The 13174-nt window shown below is 59.0% G+C and overlaps 1 protein-coding gene and 1 non-coding gene across 5 annotated transcripts in view; both read right to left on the reverse strand.

The window, feature by feature from the left end:
• The window catches only part of NTM (neurotrimin), an 820981-nt gene that overhangs the window by 91862 nt on the left and 715945 nt on the right, over positions 1 to 13174 (reverse strand). The gene's annotated exons all lie outside the window — the stretch shown is intronic.
• LOC116276797 (U6 spliceosomal RNA) lies at positions 1427 to 1533 on the reverse strand. The gene has a single exon (XR_004186300.2). It is a non-coding gene; the product is annotated as a U6 spliceosomal RNA (small nuclear RNA).

Genomic DNA, 13174 nt, shown 5'->3' on the forward strand with positions numbered 1-13174 from the left:
TGGGCCTTCTCCCTCCATTCCCCCACTGAGCTTCCTCCGGGTGTGGAGGGGGCCTCTCTTGGACAATCACTGCAGCCAGAGGGGTGGCTGCCCATGGCTCACTTGGTCCTGCTCTGCTTTCAGAGAAAAGACGTATCCGGTAGCCTTGCTCCGGCCGAGTGCCTGGTCACGGAGGGTCGAATACTGAGGACTTTGAGCCCGTCTCCCTGGCCCTGGGGAGGGGTGGGGGGAGCAGAAACCGTCCTGCGCCTCCCTGCCCCTTCTCACGGCTGCTTCACACCCCGGGAAGTAAGTGCTTCCGTGATCAGCCCCCAGTGGAGCCCTCCCTGGGCCTCCCAGCGGACAGTGTCCCCTCCAGGCCATGTCCCTCAGGGTCAGAGACGGTCTGTTGCTTTAACAACATGGTGATTTTCCCTCCAACTGCCCAGAGCACTCAAAAGCCACATGAAGACATCTGGGGTGACATGGCTGAAGGTCAGATTTTAGAGGCTCCTCTACAAGTAGAAACAAGTCTTTTAATTCCTTCTTTTATTTCATCTGAGGAAGAAGGACCCCTGGGAGTTCTAAGACGCGTAATTACACTGCAGTGACAGCGGGGAGCAGCCGAGGGACGCCGGGCTGCGGACTGCGCTTTGGGAGAAAGTTCCTTTGTCCTCACACTGTCCACGAGCCCCAGCCCCAGTTCTGCTAACCCTCAAAGAAAAACTGCTCAGAAACAGGGTATCACCCCGTCCCTTTCTTCAACCCATTCTCTCCCTTTCCAGTTAATATCTTACCTACTGGCTTTCACCAGGTCCATCCCTCCGACGTCTCAGGTAAGCGCATTTTACCAGTGTTCAGTCCTCACCTCCTGGACTTGAAAGCGCACCTGCGACGTTAGTCACGTACTCCGTGTATGACGTGCTCTCTGCACTTGGTTTTCAGATTCCCTTCCTCCTCACAATCGTCTTTGTTGGACCGACCTCCTTTCCGTCACACCTCAGTGCTGGAATGCCCCGAGGCCCAGCCACGGAGCTCTCTTGTTCACTCGGTAGGTGGTGATGACCAGACTCAGGGCCCCAAGTGCCATCTGGAGGCTGACGACCCCTCGACTGAGTTCCCAAGCTTCTGTGCCCTTGCATAGCCAACCACCTACTCAGCTTCTCCACCTGCAGGCACCAAGCGCCTCGAGTCCAAGCTCCTCTTCCTTCTACAAGCCTGCTCGCTCCCCTTGGAGTTCTTGAGGGCAAGAGCTGATATAAGTAGCCGCCAGCAGGCACAGGCCACGGATCTTAGAATCGCCCTTGATTCCTAACTCTTTCTCACAACCCCCGTCTAACAAGCCAGCAAGCCTCGTCGGCTTTCAGAATACATTCTAGATTAAAGATAGCCTCCGTGCCTTCATCCCCCCCCCCCACAGGCCGTGCCTTCATCAGTTTTTATTTTTTTTAATACGGAGTGCTTCACGAGTGTGCACGTCACCCTTGCACAGGGGCCATGCTAATCGTCTCTGTCTCGCTCTGATTTTCGTGTATGTGCTGCCGAAGCGAGCACGCCTCCCTCACGTCTTGATGCACGAAGGCGACAGCATCCTCACTGCTATCCCGCAGCCACCCTCAAGGCCCCGCCCCCTCACCCTTGTCCTTTCTCTTCCAACAGTAAAACTGACCCTTTGTCAACACCGGCTGAACCAGTTCACTCTCTGGCTTAAGACATGCCAGTGTTTTTACTGGAACAAATGCTGAAGTCTTTACCTTGGTTTTCAACGCACAGCATGATCTGACTCTTGGCTCTCTTCCCAACACCCCAGGTGACGTCTTTCTGCTTCAGCACTCCTGCTGTTCCTCACGGACCCCAGAGGGGTCCCCAGCTCACGGCCTTGGAACCTGCCGGTCCCTCTGCCCGGAGCACCCTCCCGATCACTGCCTCCCTTCACTCTGCTCCGGGTCTCTGCCCGGCTCTCTCTCAACATCCGACCAGAGCAGCACCGCTCTGGCTCCTGGTCCCTTCTCTGTTCTGTTTGTCTCCACAGCGCTCTCTCCTTGACATCAGCTCATGCAGTCATCCGCTGAGTGTCAGCCACACCCGACACCGCAGCCCCCGGGGCAGAGGCTCTGAATGCTGCGTTCCCCGCACTCTGAAGCATCTCAAAGTGGCCCCCCTTCAGCTGTCACAGGGAAGCTTCATGGTAAATCCATGCAGATCTACTCTGCTGAGGATGGCAAACCCCCAGCAGACCCTCGATCGCCTCTCTGCCTCTCACCCTGCTGAATTTTTTCCTGGTGATCACCATGTCACACATCATCAGGTTCACGTATCCGCGTCTCTCCCACGAGAACAGAAGCTCCGTGAGGCCAGGGGCTGTGTCTCCTTTGTCCCCTCAGGTACCTCCCGGCCTAGGACAGCTGCACTGCGGAAGGTCCTCAATGGCGATTATCGAGCAAATAATTGAATCGATGCACGAACAATCAAAATTGTTTTGCCAAGGAGTCTTCCTGGGGACAAAAATCCATGTCACCTTCTCTGCTCCAATCCTTCTCAGGAATGGTGTGTGACAGCAGAAATAAATCAGCGAGGGAGAAAGCCACTCGTCTTTCCCTGTCATGCAGATGACTGACTGGCCCGATACCCTGTCCGCAGCGACCCAGGCGAGCCCTTCCGTAAAGGGCAAGGCGGCCATGCAAGGCGTTAGAGAAGGGACACCAGGCCTCCCGGGCTGCCCGGCAGTTACGCAGGAGGGGTCCGGAATCCATTACGAGGACGATTAAGCCAAAGTCATTCCCTTTAACTCTCCCTCCGTGGACAGAAGAGGGGTTTGTTTGGGGCTGGGGGAGGGGTACCGTAGCAGAATCAGCCTCTGCTGGAGAGACGCAAGGGGTGAGACGACCCTCCTGGGGGGGAAGGGCTACAGGCCCCCGCCCCCAATAGGCAGGTGACAAACGGGCGGATGGTGCAGCAGCACCCGAGGGGCAGCAGCCCGGCGGGGGGGAGGCCGGCGCCTGGTCCTCGCGCGGATTTGGTATCCCGCTCCCCGCCTGTCCTGGCTCGGCAGGAGGCGCACTGCCCCCCCACCCGGGAGGACGGAGTGTCCCCAGGAGCAGAAGGACACGGAGCAAAACCGGATGGAGTCAGATAATGAAAAACATAGCCTGGAATCCAGCGATTTCTTTTCACATCTAAGCTGTTAAAGTGTAAAACAACCTAATAATAACAATCCAAGCAGAGGACATGCCATCGCCTGAGCGAATGATAGTGCTCAACCTGAGGAAGGAGCAGACGGAGCCAGGGAGCAGCCGTCCCCCTGCCTTGCACCGCGGTCCAGGTGGGGGACAGCCTGCAGCTCAGAGCGAGCGAGACGCCTCACCGGACCACGCACAGGGGAGCGCCCGGGGTGGGGCGCGTCCTCCGCTCGGCGGTGTTCCTGCAGAGACCCACTGACCGAGCCGGAGGTCCCCGGGAGGGCGTGACGCCCAGGCGAAGCCCAGTGCCCAGCCTGGGGCCCAGTGCCTGGACAGGGGGGTGGGGGACACTGAGAAAACCTGGCCGCCCAAGGACCACGGCCCGGGGCTGGCAGGAGGTCTGACAGCAGCGAGCAGACGTGCCCCAGAGACTGAGAACAAGCAACGGGCCCGAGGCGAACAAGCGCACGGGTCTCGGGGTCAAGTAGGCTGGGATGTGCCCTTCACCTTGGCCGTTTCCGGTCTGTGGGTGAATGAGCCTCTCGGCTCTCCACTTCTTCATCTCGGCAAGGACAGCGACGCCTACTCGCGGGGCATGAGTGGGAATTAAGAGGTGGAAGGCACATAAAGCACAGCTCCCGGCCCGCAGCGGCCACCGCACGGCACTGGCTCTCAGACCTGGTGTGCATCACGGTCGCCTGGGGACTCTGTTAAAACGCAGGTTTCTGGGTCCCACCCGAGGTCGGGGCTGTGAACCCCGTGGTGCTGTCCCACCCTCATAGGATCAAAGGCTCAGGGCGAGGGCTGGGTCTCTGTGATCCCCCCCAGACAAAGGCGACTCCGAAGAAGGCAAAGTGGGGGAGCGCAGAGCAGTGTACACCTCAGGGCCGGGCCAGGGAAACGGGCGCCCTGTGCCGGCAGAGGTCAATCCAAGGTGGGGCAGTCGGGGGAGCCAGTGAGGGGCCCCGGGGAGGGCGCAGGGCCCCTTGGGGACGGACCACTCTAGGAGGGACGGCTGGAGCGTGGATGAGAGCTCCCCTAACTGCAAGTTCACAGAGCGGTGGGAAGGAGGGAAGGCGGGAGGGTGGACAGAACACGAGGTTTAATAGCGGCGATGAGAACCGTCAAGACTCAGTCTTCCCGCACTGCAGGAACGGGCAAACTTCTCTTCTAAAGGGCCAGGTGATGCCCAGGGACCATCCTTTGAGAACCACACTCAGCAGCCTGGCGGTTAAGCACGTGCGCTCTGGAGACACTGCCGTGGGTGGGGTTTCAGCTCTGCGACTCCGAGCAGTGAGGCCCTGGGCCCTCGGCGGTGATTCTCCAACCCTCGGCCCTCATCGTGGTGAGATGCTTGTCGCAGGGCCTGTCTCACACCTCTGTGAAGAGCGCACACGACGAGGGTCCCCGTTTAGAGGAGCGCTCAGCTCATTTTTAAACATCCACGGACTCGTGGCTATTGTTACTCTCGGAGGACAGGGACTGCCACCGAGACTCCAGGGAAAGAGCAGTCATCACGGGGGTGTAAAAGCAGGTGCAAAGTCAGAGCTCCACGGCGAAGCCCCTGCTGCAGGGACGTTCCGATGGGAGACTTCCTCCAGGTTCCCCGGGCAGCTCCTGGTGGGTCCTGGCCGTGGAGTTCCCGAAGCCTCCAGCTGGTCTTCAGGGGCTCCCTGGCCAGAAGGTTCCTGGGGCCGTTGTGCGCGGGACCCCCGATGAGCTGCCTGTCATGCTGCTCCTCAGAGACGGGGTCCCCCGGCCTGGAGGGGCTGCCGTTTAAGGCAGCCTTTGTGACAACCGAGCCTGGGCTGGTGAGCTTCTGCGGGGAAGACAACGCTATCTCCTGGCTTTTATATTTCCTTTTCCTTTCCATCCAAACCTCTCTGCATGGTGACGGTCACCAGGAACCCCCACAAATAGCCTCAGCTCAGGAGAACGTGGGGGAGGTGTTGCGAGCAGGGCCTGGATTCAGCCGACATCTGATTCTACCACATTTTTCAAGGGCTTTAAAATAATTGGTAAAACCACAAACAGCGCCTGCGGTCTGCACTCCTGCCCCTGCTTTCTCGACTGAGGCCGGATTTCATATGTTCTCAGTTGAAGCACGTTGAACTCATTAATTTCCCCACTAGTCTTTTTATGATTTTTCTCTCCTTTGAAGTAGGAGGTTGCACGGCTCTAATATTGCTTTAAACCGGATCATAAATATTAAACTTACAAAAATGCTTATTGACATTGGCAAATTTTGCCCTCAATGTATCTATCTAGCTGTAATTTTCCAGTTACAGAGAATTACGGAGTTAAAGAGTGATCTATAAGTGTCTCCCTCCACTCTCTTCTCTGCCTCCTTGGTCTGTGTTTAAACCACTGGCTTCACAAGTCGCTGGATCGCTCTGCCCCGCATCTGAGGTTGGACCACCAGTTTATCGCTTTCTCTGGACCGCCTGGGCCGTGTGCTCCCCCGCTGCTCTGGACGGGAGATCTGCCACTTTCCATTACGATGCAATTATTTCTCCCTCCCCCCATCGATGACACTGCAATACCCTGTGTGCTAGCAACTACTTGTCCCTCCTGGGACAGCTGCCTGGGGGTGCTCTGGGAATTTTAATCGAGCACCTACGTTAATTAGAAAGTCGTGGGGGTCAGGGACGTGCTTTGAATGTCTGTCTCTTCTGGCAGCTGACTGAGCTGCGGCTTTGGTAAGGATTCAGCCTTTTCACAGAAAAGACTTTTTATTTCTTCCCTTTGGTTTTTGCCTCCTGAATGGGGAGTGAGGAGCAAGGGGCCGGCGCCCAGGTGATGGGAGCTTCCGGGGCTGGGCCCCAGCTGTGCGACGCATGGGCCGGGCCCTTGGCCCTGCAGCCTGACCGATCCCGTCACACGCGCCGCGGAGGCTTCGTTACCTCCGTTTTGCAGATGAAGAGTCCGAGGCTCGGTCGGGGCCTTCCTCTTCTCAGAGGGAGCCTCTTCTCAGAGATTCCTTTGGTGGGTTTGGGAAACACATGACGTCGCGGGGGTGGAGCGCCTGTATCTTACCCATGACTCGCCAAGCCTGATTTTGTTTTAAATTATGCGCCAGAAAGAGTCCATTTTAAAAAGGGAAGAAAAATGCCGGCTCTACATCACTGGACGCTTTCTCCTTCACGATCCCCCACAAGGCCCGCCACTGGTGTGTGGCCCGCAAAGCCACCACGCGGGGCCTGGCGCTGCTCTCCTGACCCGGCAGACACGGGAGGGCCTCACAGCCAGCAGCGGCTGCAAGCATCGCCCCGGGCAAAGCGCCGCGGGCCCTGGGAAGAAGGGCAGGCCACTCAGCCTGACTGACGGCATTCGGCAGCAGCTCCTCAGCCTGATGGTGGTCGGCAGCAGCTCCCGGACTGGCGTCATTTGAGCCTGGTCGTAAATGCGCTCTCCAGGAGAGGGACTATATCCGGATCTAAGAGCACAAGCGAGTGCAAAGAGGAGACACCGACTGGGTGGTGACCACGCTGGAGTGACCGCGTGGGTTGGGGAGCGGGAGGCTGGGCGTGCAGGCCCAGATCACGGAATGTCCAGGTGCCACGCCAAGGAGCAAGAATGGCGTCAAGAAAGAAGCACGTGTTCGGAGAGGCTGACCCCTGACCCAGCGTGCTTTGGGCAGTGAGTAGCGGAAGGGAGTCAAATCCGCCAGCCCGGCCTTCAGACCCATCATTTTCAGGCAGGTCACCTCCACCCAAGGGAGGGAGTCACTGCAGGTTGTCAGAGCCTCACAGAAGGGCCAGATATTCCAGAAGGCTCAGAGCGGCCCAGTCTTGAGCCCGAAGCAGAAGCCTGATGTGCTGGAAAATTCTCACCCATCCTCAGGAAGCAGATGAGAAGGCTGGACACACCAGTCATTTCTCACGGCCAGCTGGGGGCCAGAACGCCACAGGGAAGGACCCTTCTCTGAACTGCCTCTCCCGGACTCTAAGTCTCCAGCTCAAGACGGGCAGCTCGGTGGGTCCCCTGGCCAGGGAGCCCGCCCTGATGAGGCACAAAGTCCTCAGCTCCCAGGGCCTTCTGTCCTCCGCAGGGCCCTGTGTCCTGGGAACTCAGGCCACTTCCAGGTGTCACCGCACAGCGGCCATGACTGGGGCGGTAATTTAGTCACCGAGCCCCCTTGGCCCGTTGCAGAGAGGATTTATAGCCTGTGCCACGAATTACAGGGCAACCACGAAAACGAGATTCCAGGAGTGGTCCAGTGTTGGCATAGAGACAGATCTTTTACAAATGCCTCTTCCTTTCCTGCTTTTTAAATTTCCTTTGGTCCCCTCGCGCTGGTGGTTAACAGTGGGGGGCGAGGCGCCGGCTTGAGTCCCACTTAGCCGTCCTCCCCTCCCCTCCCCAGCTGCGCTCTGCCGGAGATGCTCTTCTCGGCTGCCACCCCGATGATCTCTGTGCCGCACGGGGCCCCTGACGCCGGTGCTGACAGGCTGTTCATTAGTGCCAGGGTGTCGCCACAGCCGGTGGCCAGAGCTCCACTCCTGACACCTCTCCCAGAGCTGTCACCAGAGTCCTGGCGCCTGCCAGCTCCGGCTGAACTCAAGCCGTGATACCTCCAGTGCCAATTAGTGCTTCAGTGCTCCCTGGCTGGGGTGGCCGGCCTGTCAGGGCTGACAGACGGGAAGTGGGCGGGCGTGCGGCCAGGGGAGGGCCGCAGGGGAGGGCCGCAGGGTAGGGCCGGGCTTGGGACACTGGCCGGGACAGGAGCGCCCTTCCAAGGGTCACTCTGTCCTCGCCCCTGGTGCCTCTGAGAACTGTGAGACCCGCAAGCTGGGACGGCCCACTGCCCACTGGGCCCTTCGAGGACAGCAGGAGTGCTGAGCTGGGAGGAGAGGACCCTGAGCACGGCCACTCTGTCCCCCAGGTGAGGGTGGGGATGACCTGCAGAAGGCCCCGTCCGGCTGAGGAGAGAGAAGGTGTCCGTGGAGCCCCGTGGACAGAGAGTCTTGCTCTGATCCCGCCCCCGGGGTCTTCGTGTGGCCCTGGAAGAAACAGACCATCTCCACCCCACCTGGGTTCACACACGGAGGGCGGAGGGGAGAGGTTTTAAAACAATACTTCTCTTTTTTGTACTGATTTCTTTCGTTGCATTTTTAGTGTTTTTTGTTTGTTTTTAACCCATGAGGAGCGGCGCGTTTTCACAGACTGCTGAATTCACTCTCCGACATCACCCAGGATTGGCTTACAGCACCGCTGGGGGCCACTGAGGGTTGAGGCACAGGGAGGGATGGGGAGGCTGAGTTGGCAAAGGGACTAAGGACCCCGGGAGGACTGGGTGAATCACCCGTCAGAGAAACACTGATGTCCTGAGAGTGACCATGGCGAGCAGCGCTGAGGTCGGAGGGAGCCCGCCCAGGACCCACCTTCGGAGATTCTCGTGGGCCTCCCCAACCCTTGCAAAAGAGACCTTGCCAAGGAGTCATTCCTTCAAGGAGAAGTCGAGCCCTGCAGCAGCCTCCGCATGAGGGGACCTGGGGACAGGCTGGCGGACCTGCCATGGCCACAGGAAACACCCTGCAGACTCAGCGGCAGTTTCGGCAGGACACACAGCAGGTCTGGAGCGCAGCATCCACGTGGGGGAGACGCCCCCCAGGGCCGGGATGGAGGCTTTGAACCCAGACCAGCCATGCCCTCCGGGGTGTTGCAAACACAATCGTTGTCAACTGAATCCACAAATGCTTCTTAGACGCTTTCCAGGGGCTGGGCGTTGTGCTAGGAGGCGGCGAAGCCAAGACAAGTGAGATGTAGGCCTTGGTCTCAAGGACTCAAGAATCGGAAGTGAGGACACCTCTGGGGACAGACCACTGGTCCTTACTGAGCCCCAACCAACGGCCAGGTCGGAGGCGCCCCCTCAGCAGACTTGGTGAGATCATTATATTCACTGTTTTATTTGATGGGAGAAAGGCTGACGCAGGTGCACACAAGCTGGCGTCTCCATTAGGGCACTTGGGACCCTGACCCCCCATGTGGTGAGGGCAGCACGCATCAGTGATCAGACTCGTGCCTTAACCTGGGCCTCATGATGGGGACGCAGGCCTCGCAGCCTTCTCTCTGAAGCTCTGACAGCCCACAGAAGCTGGGGACGTAACAATGGGTCTGAGAACGCTTTTCTCTGGTATGTGAGGTCTTTAGCCTCTTTGTGGATACACTGAAAGGGATGGTGTATCTGTTGACGTAGAAGACGCAGAGGAACAGAGGACGGCTTGGAGGAGGCGGGGAGACCAGAGGGTCAGGGCTGCGCGTTCCGGCAAGACACGGTAGACGCAGCTGAGGGAGCTTGACTAATGGACGCTGTGGGCCCAGGGCTGGGCTCCAGCACCCGAGCAGCAGGCTCACACATGGGATTTGGGGAGGGGCCATGAGAACAGTCGTGCAGCTCCGGGTGGGATTCCTGCATAGGAAAGCGAGACAGGCTCTTCCTCCTGAGAAGACCAAGGCCCATGCAGGTGCCCGCGACACCTGTACCCTTCACAGCAGGTGTGCACAGCGAGGGCCGGCATCTCTACAAAACTCGTGCACCTGCCTTTTGAACGCCTGGGAGCTGGAAGTTCACGAGAGGATCTAAAAAGACATACGACCAGTATGACAGGTGGAACGCTATCGTTCACGACCCATGGCGACGCCAAGGGGTCGCTTGGGAGTCTCACCTCCATCTCTGTCTTGAAGGAGGACAAGGGACATTTTCCCCACCTGGTGTGAAGTGCCAGGTGGACAACCTTCTGAGAAAGCCCCCCCTAACCCTGCAGATCACTCCCAGCGCCTGTGCATCTGGATGCACCAGCCGCCACTCACACGCTGCTGGTAAACATTTCTGCATTTCTTCTCCACATAAAAGGTGGTCGAGGCTGGGACCTTTGCTGAGTGGGACAAGCCAGGCAGAGGAGGACAGCAGCCACAGGACCTCGTTTCCATGTGGAACATATGAAAAGCAAACCAAATGCACACACCAAACCAAATGCGCGGCTACAAAGGCCGGAGTAACTGGTACGGAGGGGAGGCGGGGCAGGGGGTGGTCAGTGAAGTGGTGATGGTGATGGATGAAAACTGGTCCAGTGGTGAGCTCGCTGTGGTGTTTACAGAAGCCAGAACACCATGCGTTACACGTGGACCTTATATAATGTTATAGACCAACGTCACCTCCGTAATTTTTCTAAAAAGCAAAGAGGTTTGCATGAGCTTATAGCCAGGAGCACCACGCGGATTGCGATAGAGGAAACTAGCGCATCTCAGAAACGTGCAGAGCCAAGAGCTCAGTCTGGGGAGAACCCGCCACGAAGCCACCAAGGTGGCCCAGAGCGCTCAGGCTGGGTCACCCTCCATCGGGGCCCTACCGAGTGTGCGGGTGACGGTGACCCTGACTGAAGCGGGGCCTGCCCACAGGACTGGGGAGAGAGACGCAGCCTCTGCTGGCCCCGGGAGCCTTTGCTCGCGTGTATCTTTTTCTCCAAGGAAGCCACGCCTGTCCCACCGTGTGGAGAATAAGCAGCCTTGTGGAACCGCTTAGTGGGGAAAGATGAAGGCCTGGCTGTGAAGGGTCCCCCGCCTCTGCCCGGGCTTGGCAGCAGCCCAGTGACAGCTCTGATCTCCAAATAATCAGCCACGGAGCGTGCGCTCTGAGACGCCCCGCGGTGGTTAGTCACCGCCTGGCTGTCTCGTCAGCCTGGACCCGGGGTGGCTAATCCAGACCAGGGATCTGGAAAAAGCTGCTCGTCTGAATTACTCTGAGCTGCAGGTAGATTCTGATCATCCGCTCCTCTCCCCGTGATCCGTCTTCTGTTTCCGTAGCAGCTTAACCTCCAGTAGAACGGATGCATCCAACCCGGGCCCAGGGGAGGCCCCTGGGGAAGCGAGGCAGCCAGTCGGCCGGGCAGGGGGAAGGACTCGAAGGCACCGGGTTGAGCGGAGGGGGCGCCAAGGCCAGAGAGGGGACGGAAGTGACGGGGAGGGAGGGAGAGGAGAAAGGGAGGACGGCGTGGAGTGAAACGGAATGACCGGGGACGTGAGGGACAGGAGAGAGGGGAGCGAGGAGGCGAGGAGAAAGGAGGAGAAGGAAATGAAGAAGAGAGGAGAGAAGGGCCCAGAAAGGGCGGAGGAGAGAGGAGCCAAAACATCATAAGGGAGACAGAGGGGCCCCGCGGGAGGGGGCGCAGTGCCTCTGGACACAGGGCCGCAGTCCACGGTGATGATTAATGTCCTGCCGGCCCTGAGTGCACCCGCCGCCCCGGCATCCGGCGGTCCCGAGGACCGGGGGGGCTCGGCATTAAGCAGCGATGCACGGCGCGCACCGCGGACGAGAGTGCCTGTCCATTTGGACGCCCCTCCTCCGGACGTGCCCTGGCCCCACGTTCCATCACGCATGGCCTCGCGCCCAGCGGAGGCCTCCTCCCAGACTGTGGGCCAGCCCACGTGCGAGGTCATTTCAAACCGAGAGAGTGGCAGACGTGAGCAGCTCTCAGATTCCTCCCCTCACAGCAGGGGTGTCGGGAGGGGTGGCAGGAGACAGCGCCCGGGACGCCAGCCCAGACACAGGAAACCTCGCACCTCCTCTGAGATCCTCTACCAGGGCAAACTGTCACTGCGACGGAGGGGGTTCGCTACGGGGGCTCAGGCACAGCTTTAAACTGACTGGTTTCCAAACGCCCGGTGTAGTGGACACTGGGATGCTCCACTGTGCCCAGGAACGGAGGTCGCCTGCCCCAGTGGCTGGAAGCCCCAAGCTGCAGCCCCTCGTGGGGACTGTCTCCTATGAAGAGACTCCTGGCCAAGGTCACAGCCTCTCTGGGGACAGCCCAGATTCCGTGACCGATGGCTGTGCTGGTCTAAGAGGCCACCCCCACAGCCTCAATCAAGGACATTCCTGGAGGGTCACCCTGTGTCCAGACCTCAGCGCGGGGTCAGCAGAGATGTTCCAATGGACTGCACGGACCTGCCACCCTCCCTCCCCTTTCCCGGGGCCGACCCCAGGGGCACCGCCGACAAACGTCCTGCAGGGTCTGCATTAGTGGAACCCATCCTGCAACCGCAGGCAAACGACCACCACTGCGGTTCCTTCAGCTGCTTTGACGCCACACCACTCGGAGCGCACACGCCGTCAGGCACACACAGAGACACTTACCTAAGCCTTGTTCACGCTGGCCGGACAGGAGCCGTGAAATTAAGGACCTTCAGTCATGCCTCTGCTCAAATGTCACCTCGTGCCCTGCTCTGTCTTCTCATCCGTGTCACCTCCTATTGTGTTATTATCATTTTGGTTATTTGTCTCCGGAGAACGTGAGCTCGTGAGTGCGAGCTCATGCCTCTTTGTCTGCTTCGGTTTATTGCTAAGCCCCCAAGCGCTCAGCAGACGTTTAAGAACAACTGAAATAACACCATGGACCGTGCACACACGCTAGCTTACTAACAAAGGACATCTGGCCCTAAGTTCTAAAAGTTCAACCCGTGAAGGCGCGAGACAGCTCTTGGTCTGGTCTGCACAACACCTGGACATCCAGACAAAGTAAATTTCGCAGTTCAGGCACGCACGCAGTCCTGTGGGTCACCCAGGACCAGCCAGAGCAGGATGACAACCAAACCACAGAGCAACGCGTGGACTGGCCACCAGACCTTTGGCAACAGTGAAGACGCGCATGCTTGGAAAGTTTTCCTTGAGGAGCACGGCCGCTCAGAGCTCTCACTCGTCACTGGGCGCTTGTGTTTTCTCTCTTAAAGCAGCCAGCCGAACGCCACCACCAAAGCCGGCTGTTCCGCCATCACGCGCGACCAGCACATCTAACCCCTGGAACATCTTACCACCGCGTCACCCAGAAACATCCGGGATGAGGTTCCCAGGGGTGGGAGGGCCCCCAGGCGTGACTTCTGAACTCCTAGGGGCCACGAAGAGCCATGGAGTCTTGTCACCAGGCTACTTGGACCAAGCCACCAGCGCCATCACCTCCGTCCACGGCCAGCAAACCTCCCGCCTGGTCTCGCGACACCGCAGCAAGCCGCCTCTCTTA

This window comes from Vicugna pacos, chromosome 33 (assembly GCF_048564905.1).
Source record: "Vicugna pacos chromosome 33, VicPac4, whole genome shotgun sequence".
NCBI lineage: Eukaryota > Metazoa > Chordata > Mammalia > Artiodactyla > Camelidae > Vicugna > Vicugna pacos.